Genomic DNA, 9,600 nt, shown 5'->3' with positions numbered 1-9,600 from the left:
TTCTGCTAATTCCCCTTGTCCGGAGGGTCTCTGGTTTTTGTCTTTTTTTGGGGGGGGATTTTTTTTTTTTGTTTTCGGAAATATTTAGTAGCTTTTTACCCTCCTCCCACACAACAGACTGGAGTCACCGCTTCAGGTTCATGCCAAGGGTCTCGCTCCAGTGTTTTCCATGTTCTGTTTACCTCAGCCAGACCATCACCCCCCCCCCCCCCTCCAAAAACCTCAAGAAAAATCTGTGATAAGGCTGCATTTCCAACATGGCGTCTCTGCGGAGCCAGGGGCGCGCTCACTACTACTAGTACTGCTGCTGCTGCTGTTTGTGCTGATGGCTTTTGTGATGTCATTAAAGGTTTGAAAAAAAAAAAAATTCTATAGAAAAATCTATATAAACTGTATATATGAAGCTATAAGAGGAGCGGAGGAGAGAACGGAAGATGCGTTGGGGGTTTGCGGCACAGTTTCCGGCACCGTCTTGTTGCTCCATCCTTTAGGCCACCCAGGAGATGTCTGTGTCAGAGGTCACGGCTTTGCAAATTTTTGTTTTTATTTTATTTGACTTTTTTTTTTAGAATGATCTCTTTTTTTTCCCTCCAATATATCGGATTTGTTTTTTCCCCCCCTTTGTATCACGGACACTCATGTCATCCCAGCAGTGGCGGGGCTCTCGTGGTATGTCTGTATGTGGGTGTCTATCACTGTTGTTAAGCAGAAGAGGACAAATAAAGTCAAAAGAAAAAAAATGAAAAAAACAATCGGTGCCTGATGCTGTTTTGGGGGGGTTGGTTCTGCGCTGCAAGAGTCGGCAGACGTATGGACGCATTGTTATACGGTGATTTCTGCACGGGTGAACAATGGGTAAACTGGTCTATGGTCGGCTGTGGTTGGTCCTGGTGAATCCTGGATCATGTACTAGCCACATTCATGGCCCAACCATAGTGTAGGGGCTGGTACTCTGAACAACGTAGTGATATGATACACTGTCACAGGGCAGGGAAGCAGGGACTCCTTGTATCTTATCTCTGATGCTCGGAGTCCCCGGTGCTTTGGTTGGTCCTGGTGAATCCTGGATCATGTACTGGCCACATTCATGGCCCAACCATAGTGTAGGGTATGGTACTCTGAACTGCATAGTGATGTGATACACGCAGTCCCAACTCTCAGGGCAGGGGAGCAGGGACTCCTTGTATCTTCTCTGATGCTCGGATTTCCCAGCGCTATGGTTAGTCCATGAATCCTGGATCATGTACTGGCCACATTCATTTGCCAACCATAGTGTCGGGGCTGGTATCCTGAAGAACATAATGTGATACACTGTCACAGGGCAGGGAAGCAGGGACTCCTTGTATCTAATCTCTATGATGCTCAGAGTCCCGGGCTCTATGGTTAGTCTGTGAATCCTGGATCATGTACTGGCCAGATTCTTGGACCAACCATAGTGTCGGGGCTGGTATCCTGAAGAACATAATGATATGATACATGGAGTCCCAACTGTCATAGGGCAGGAAAGCAGGGACTCCTTGTATCTTATCTCTGATGCTCGGAGTCCTGTCCCCGGTGATATGGTTGGTCCGTGAAATCTGTCCGGTGTGTTCTTCTGGCCTAATTCTTATGGGGAGCCCCGACTCCCTCCCTCCTGTCTCATCAGAGGAAACCTGACGACTTCTCCCTCTGACTACTTCTGTCCATGTATAAATGGGTCGGGTGAAATGACTGGAATATGTGGGGCCACATTCGATGTTGTGGGGTTAAGGATGTACTGGATCTTCTGATATAGTATGTAAAACGTAACAGTCTTGGGCCCAGTTCTTGCTGCTGTTTTGAATTTTTTTTTTTGTTTGTTTTGTTTAAAAGGGGTTTTCCCATCTGGACAATCACATTAAATTCATTTGCCCTATGTAAACATTTCTTCAATTGGATGTTATTAAAAAAATGTTCCTGTGTGAAGATAATTTCTTATTAAATGTAGCCATTTGTCCCTTAGAAACGAGATAGCTTCCTTGGATACGACCACCTCACATTTTGGCAGCGGTGGCCAGACATGGTGTATTGAGTCCTGCCGGACCTCCTGGATTCTGCAATCATTATCACAGGACGGTCGTGGGTCCTGCAGTAATTCCTTGGACATTTCATATACAAAAACTTTTTTTTCACTCCAGCAGAGGTGGTCGTATCCAAGGACACAGCCTTGTTTCTAAGGGACCTTATGATTACATTTATGAGAAATTATCTTGTGTAGTGTGTGTGTGTGTGTATGTATGTATATATATATATATATATATATATATCAGATTAATTAAAGAGGACCTGTCACCCCATTTATCGGCACTAGGAGATGTTACTAAAGTGCGCAGCTCCTAGTGCTTGAACAAATGCTGCAGTGTTAGAGTGATAGCGTTAGCGGAAACCTCCGGTAACGCTATCTAACACTGCGGCGAGGTACAGTGTAATTGTTTGACAGCTTTGCATATTCGTGAGGGGGCGGGGTTGGGGCGTGGCTAGGGGCGGTGACTGTCGCCTAGCGTGCGGCAGTCACTGCCGGCCTATGGAGCGAGCGGGGCAGTCCGGGGAAGAGGCAGCGCCTCGGACCGCCCCCTCATGAATACGCCGGACAGCTTTGTGAGCGGTCTGATGATTACATTGTACCCCGCCGCAGTGTTTGTACCATCACTGTAACACTGCGGCGTTTGATCAAGCACTAAAGTAAGCAGCTCCTAGTGCCGAAAATTTTATGTGACAGGTCCTCTTTAAACTGAATGTGATTGTCCAGATGAGAGGAGAAGACCCCTTTAATGTATCCGTCAGAAGCTGCTCCATAAAGGTTGGATACATTGTTACAATGTTTACGTTGAAGTCAATGGGAGACGGAGAATTTAAATAATCCGTTATTACATCCGGTGTGTAAGACCGAGCGCCATACACCAGGGATTTCCAACCTTCTTTGAGCCGCGGCACACTTATTATACTCCGAAAATCCTGGGGCGCACCACCAACCAAAATAGCACAAAATGTCACGAAAACAGTCATATTATACATATAGCTAATAATATAAGGTGAAGTGCAACATGTCACAAAAAAAAAAAAAATCTGAAAATCCCCTCGGTACGTGATCGCGTTCCTGAAGGTGAAAATAAGCCTTAAGGGTTAAATGTAGTGTGAACGGAGCCCTGGATCTCGCCACGTGGCACCCGCAGCGCTGATCACCTACGTTGGGGGTTTATGTGGAATTAGAAAACTACGGAGGGTCCCACGTGTGCCTATTATTCCTTTACTTCCCCCTCTTGCGCTATTCTCCAGATCTTCTCCTTCGTGTGGCGGTCGCCTGCCGCGGTTTTCCGAGAGGGACTGGTATCTGGTGCATAAATACGAGAACATGGACTAACGCAGTTCCATAAAAAGTTTAGCCCTATTTTTTATAGTAAGTAAAAAAAAAAAGTTGATTTCTTTAAAGAGAACCCGTCAGCCGTATAAAAGGCGCTGGGGACACTGAAATAAGCGGCTCCTAGTGCTACAGCACGTGCCGCAGGGTTACACCGAAACCTCCGATAATGCCAGCAGACACTGCCGCGATGTACAATAGAAACGCCGGATCGTGCTGGAAGTGGTCCGATATATTCATTAGGGGTGGTGACCGCAGTATGAAGCTCGGCAGCCACTGCCGGACTATGGAGTGGGCGGGGCAGTCTGGGGAAGAGGCAGCGCCTCGGACCGCCCACTCATGAAAACGCCCCCCCCCCCCCCAAGGCCTCAAAACCAGCTCTACAGAGGAGACTGCAGGAAAGCCAGGCAGGACCTCCTGAGGCTCAATGATGGTTTCTACATGTGTCGTTAACTCGTAGAAGCTTAGAGGAGATGCAGGGGGAGGAGCATAAAACGTAAAGGGGTTGGACAACCTGTTACCCGAAAAGCCTTTACTGTCTGCTGGATATTTCCTGAATGTTCCTCAAGTGATTCCGCAGTCCTGATACTTCTGTGCTGTGTGCAGACTCTCTGTGATTCTTTGTGTCTGAGCTCTGCTGAATAGGAGGAGCTGTAGCAGGAGATTAAGACTCATCCTGATCCCACTTCCTGTCTCTGTCAGTGAGTACAGGCAGGAGAGAGACACAATGGGAGACGCCATGAGGAAACCCTGGGGGGGAAGCATGGCGACCCCTGCACTCTGCATGACCCCAGGAGAGGAATTGGCCCTTCCGGAAGCTTCTTTCTAGACTAGAAAATTGATCCGGGTGACGACCTCATGAAGCTAAAGGAGGCGACTGAAACCTCCAAAATAATTCTATTTTTTGTACTTTTTAGTTTTTGGGTCTTGAATATGAATGTACAATGTGGGGGGGGGGGGGGTTATGGGAGGAAAAGTCCGGACTTTTATGTTTCCTTCCATCTCAGACGTCGTGTTGGTCCAGATGTGACGTTAGTCCTGAGAGAATCGGATGCAGGACCCGTCACCCGCGTCGGGGCTTTGGTTAAGGTCTCCTGAGGCCGCGTTCACACGCTGCGTTATTAGGGGCGGTCCGAAGGTTTCCCCCGTGGTCACATGTTGGTGTCACATTGCATTTCCATGGCGTCCGTTATCATGTGATCAGGATTGGAGGCTCTGACTGCATCTCAGGACACAATGGGGCTCATTTACTTACCAGGTTCTGTCGCGATCCCGCGGCGCATTGTCCGATGCTGATTCGGGTCCAGCCGGGATTCACTAAGGTCGTGCGACCAATGTCCACCAGGTGTCGCTGCTGCGCTGAAGTCCGCTGGAGTTCACGGAAGTTCACCATCCGTTGCTCGGTGCAGGTAAGCGCGTGTCCAGCGACACTTTTTTTTTTATTATTTAATACCGCAGTTTTTCCAAATCCGTCAGGTTTTCATTCGGGCACACCGTCCGATTTCCGTCGCATGCATGCCGGCGCCGATGCGCCACAATCCGATCGTGTGCGCCAAAATCCTGGTGGTCTGGAGCAATGGAGGGGCTTAGTTACAGCATCCCTGGTGGTCTAGAGCAGTGGAGGGGCTTAGTTACAGCGCCCCTGGTGGTCTAGAGCAGTGGAGGGGCTTAGTTACAGCTCCCCTGATGGTCTAGAGCAGTGGAGGGGCTTAGTTACAGCGCCCCTGGTGGTCTAGAGCAGTGGAGGGGCTTAGTTACAGAGCCCCTGGTGGTCTGGAGCAGTGGAGGGGCTTAGTTACAGCTCCCCTGATGGTCTAGAGCAGTGGAGGGGCTTAGTTACAGCGCCCCTGGTGGTCTAGAGCAGTGGAGGGGCTTAGTTACAGCGCCCCTGGTGGTCTAGAGCAGTGGAGGGGCTTAGATACAGCGCCCCTGGTGGTCCAGGGCAGTGGAGGGGCTTAGTTACATTGCTCCTGGTGATCTGGAGCAGTGGAGGGGCTTAGTTACAACGCCCCTGGTGGTCTAGAGCAGTGGAGGGGCTTAGTTACAGCGCTCCTGGTGGTCTAGAGCAGTGGAGGGGCTTAGTTACAGCATCCCTGGTGGTCTGGAGCAGTGGAGGGGCGTAGATACAGTGCCCCTGGTGGTCTAGGGCAGTGGAGGGGCTTAGTTACAGTGCCCCTGGTGATCTAGGGCAGTGGAGGGGCTTAGTTACATTGCTCCTGGTGGTCTGGAGCAGTGGAGGGGCTTAGTTACAACGCCCCTGGTGGTCTGGAGCAGTGGAGGGGCTTAGTTACAGCGCCCCTGGTGATCTAGGGCAGTGGAGGGGCTTAGTTACATAGCTCCTGGTGGTCTGGAGCAGTGGAGGGGCTTAGATACAGTGCCCCTGGTGGTCTAGGGCAGTGGAGGGGCTTAGTTACAGCACTCCTGGTGGTCTGGAGCAGTGGAGGGGCTTAGATACAGCGCCCCTGGTGGTCTAGGGCAGTGGAGGGGCTTAGTTACAGCGCCCCTGGTGATCTAGGGCAGTAGAGGGGCTTAGTTACATTGCTCTTGGTGGTCTGGAGCGGTGGAGGGGCTTAGATACAGCGCCCCTGGTGGTCCAGGGCAGTGGAGGGGCTTAGTTACATAGCTCCTGGTGGTCTAGAGCAGTGGAGGGGCTTAGTTACAGCTCCCCTGGTGGTCCAGAGCAGTGGAGGGGCTTAGTTAAAGCACCCCTGGTGGTCCAGGGCAGTGGAGGGGCTTAGTTACAGCATCCCTGGTGGTCTGGAGCAGTGGAGGGGCTTAGTTACAGCGCTCCTGGTGGTCTGGAGCAGTGGAGGGGCTTAGATACAGTGCCCCTGGTGGTCTAGGGCAGTGGAGGGGCTTAGTTACAGCGCCCCTGGTGGTCTGGAGCAGTGGAGGGGCTTAGTTACAGCGCCCCTGGTGGTCTGGAGCAGTGGAGGGGCTTAGTTACAGCGCCCCTGGTGGTCTGGAGCAGTGGAGGGGCTCAGTTACAGCGCCCCTGGTGGTCTAGAGCAGTGGAGGGCTTAGTTACAGCACCCCTGGTGGTCTAGAGCAGTGGAGGGGCTTAGTTACAGCGCCCCTGGTGGTCTAGAGCAGTGGAGGGGCTTAGTTACAGCGCCCCTGGTGGTCCAGAGCAGTGGAGGGGCTTAGTTACAGCGCCCCTGGTGGTCTAGAGCTGTGGAGGGGCTTAGTTACAACGCCCCTGGTGGTCTGGAGCAGTGGAGGGGCTTAGTTACAGCGCCCCTGGTGGTCTAGAGCAGTGGAGGGGCATAGTTACAGCTCCCCTGGTGGTCTGGAGCAGTGGAGGGGCTTAGTTACAGCACCCCTGGTGGTCCAGAGCAGTGGAGGGGCTTAGTTACAACGCCCCTGGTGGTCTGGAGCAGTGGAGGGGCTTAGTTACAGCACCCCTGGTGATCTAGAGCAGTGGAGGGCTTAGATACAGCGCCCCTGGTGGTCTGGAGCAGTGGAGGGGCTTAGTTACAGCGCCCCTGGTGGTCTAGAGCAGTGGAGGGCTTAGTTACAGCGCCCCTGGTGGTCTAGAGCAGTGGAGGGGCTTAGTTACAGCACCCCTGGTGGTCTAGGGCAGTGGAGGGGCTTAGTTTCAGCACCCCTGGTGGTCTAGAGCAGTGGAGGGGCTTAGATACAGCATCCCTGGTGGTCTAGGGCAGTGGAGGGGCTTAGATACAGCATCCCTGGTGGTCTAGGGCAGTGGATTGGCTTAGATACAGCATCCCTGGTGGTCTGGAGCAGCGGAGGGGCTTAGTTACAGCATCCCTGGTGGTCTAGAGCAGTGGAGGGGCTTAGTTACAGCATCCCTGGTGGTCTAGAGCAGTGGAGGGGCTTAGTTACAGCACCCCTGGTGGTCTAGAGCAGTGGAGGGGCTTAGTTACAGCACCCCTGGTGGTCTAGGGCAGTGGAGGGGCTTAGTTACAGCATCCCTGGTGGTCTAGGGCAGTGGAGGGGCTTAGATACAGCATCCCTGGTGGTCTGGAGCAGTGGAGGGGCTTAGTTACAGCACTTCTGGTGGTCTGGAGCAGTGGAGGGGCTTAGATAAAGTGCCCCTGGTGGTCTAGGGCAGTGGAGGGGCTTAGTTACAGCGCCCCTGGTGGTCTGGAGCAGTGGAGGGGCTTAGTTACAGCACTCCTGGTGGTCTGGAGCAGTGGAGGGGCTTAGATAAAGTGCCCCTGGTGGTCTAGGGCAGTGGAGGGGCTTAGTTACAGCGCCCCTGGTGGTCTGGAGCAGTGGAGGGGCTTAGTTACAGCGCCCCTGGTGGTCCAGAGCAGTGGAGGGGCTTAGTTACAGCGCCCCTGGTGGTCCAGAGCAGTGGAGGGGCTTAGTTACAGCTCCCCTGATGGTCTGGAGCAGTGGAGGGGCTTAGTTACAGCGCCCCTGGTGGTCCAGAGCAGTGGAGGGGCTTAGTTACAGCTCCCCTGGTGGTCTAGAGCAGTGGAGGGGCTTAGTTACAACGCCCCTGGTGGTCTGGAGCAGTGGAGGGGCTTAGTTACAGCGCCCCTGGTGGTCTAGAGCAGTGGAGGGGCTTAGTTACAGCTCCCCTGGTGGTCTGGAGCAGTGGAGGGGCTTAGTTACAGCGCCCCTGGTGGTCTGGAGCAGTGGAGGGGCTCAGTTACAGCGCCCCTGGTGGTCTAGAGCAGTGGAGGGCTTAGTTACAGCACCCCTGGTGGTCTAGAGCAGTGGAGGGGCTTAGTTACAGCGCCCCTGGTGGTCTAGAGCAGTGGAGGGGCTTAGTTACAGCGCCCCTGGTGGTCCAGAGCAGTGGAGGGGCTTAGTTACAGCGCCCCTGGTGGTCTAGAGCTGTGGAGGGGCTTAGTTACAACGCCCCTGGTGGTCTGGAGCAGTGGAGGGGCTTAGTTACAGCGCCCCTGGTGGTCTAGAGCAGTGGAGGGGCATAGTTACAGCTCCCCTGGTGGTCTGGAGCAGTGGAGGGGCTTAGTTACAGCACCCCTGGTGGTCCAGAGCAGTGGAGGGGCTTAGTTACAACGCCCCTGGTGGTCTGGAGCAGTGGAGGGGCTTAGTTACAGCACCCCTGGTGATCTAGAGCAGTGGAGGGCTTAGATACAGCGCCCCTGGTGGTCTGGAGCAGTGGAGGGGCTTAGTTACAGCGCCCCTGGTGGTCTAGAGCAGTGGAGGGCTTAGTTACAGCGCCCCTGGTGGTCTAGAGCAGTGGAGGGGCTTAGTTACAGCACCCCTGGTGGTCTAGGGCAGTGGAGGGGCTTAGTTTCAGCACCCCTGGTGGTCTAGAGCAGTGGAGGGGCTTAGATACAGCATCCCTGGTGGTCTAGGGCAGTGGAGGGGCTTAGATACAGCATCCCTGGTGGTCTAGGGCAGTGGATTGGCTTAGATACAGCATCCCTGGTGGTCTGGAGCAGCGGAGGGGCTTAGTTACAGCATCCCTGGTGGTCTAGAGCAGTGGAGGGGCTTAGTTACAGCATCCCTGGTGGTCTAGAGCAGTGGAGGGGCTTAGTTACAGCACCCCTGGTGGTCTAGAGCAGTGGAGGGGCTTAGTTACAGCACCCCTGGTGGTCTAGGGCAGTGGAGGGGCTTAGTTACAGCATCCCTGGTGGTCTAGGGCAGTGGAGGGGCTTAGATACAGCATCCCTGGTGGTCTGGAGCAGTGGAGGGGCTTAGTTACAGCACTTCTGGTGGTCTGGAGCAGTGGAGGGGCTTAGATAAAGTGCCCCTGGTGGTCTAGGGCAGTGGAGGGGCTTAGTTACAGCGCCCCTGGTGGTCTGGAGCAGTGGAGGGGCTTAGTTACAGCACTTCTGGTGGTCTGGAGCAGTGGAGGGGCTTAGTTACAGCACTCCTGGTGGTCTGGAGCAGTGGAGGGGCTTAGATAAAGTGCCCCTGGTGGTCTAGGGCAGTGGAGGGGCTTAGTTACAGCGCCCCTGGTGGTCTGGAGCAGTGGAGGGGCTTAGTTACAGCGCCCCTGGTGGTCCAGAGCAGTGGAGGGGCTTAGTTACAGCGCCCCTGGTGGTCCAGAGCAGTGGAGGGGCTTAGTTACAGCTCCCCTGATGGTCTGGAGCAGTGGAGGGGCTTAGTTACAGCGCCCCTGGTGGTCCAGAGCAGTGGAGGGGCTTAGTTACAGCTCCCCTGGTGGTCTAGAGCAGTGGAGGGGCTTAGTTACAACGCCCCTGGTGGTCTGGAGCAGTGGAGGGGCTTAGTTACAGCGCCCCTGGTGGTCTAGAGCAGTGGAGGGGCTTAGTTACAGC

This window comes from Engystomops pustulosus, chromosome 1 (genome assembly GCF_040894005.1).
Source record: "Engystomops pustulosus chromosome 1, aEngPut4.maternal, whole genome shotgun sequence".
Taxonomy (NCBI): domain Eukaryota; kingdom Metazoa; phylum Chordata; class Amphibia; order Anura; family Leptodactylidae; genus Engystomops; species Engystomops pustulosus.
This window is presented reverse-complemented; position numbering follows the sequence as displayed.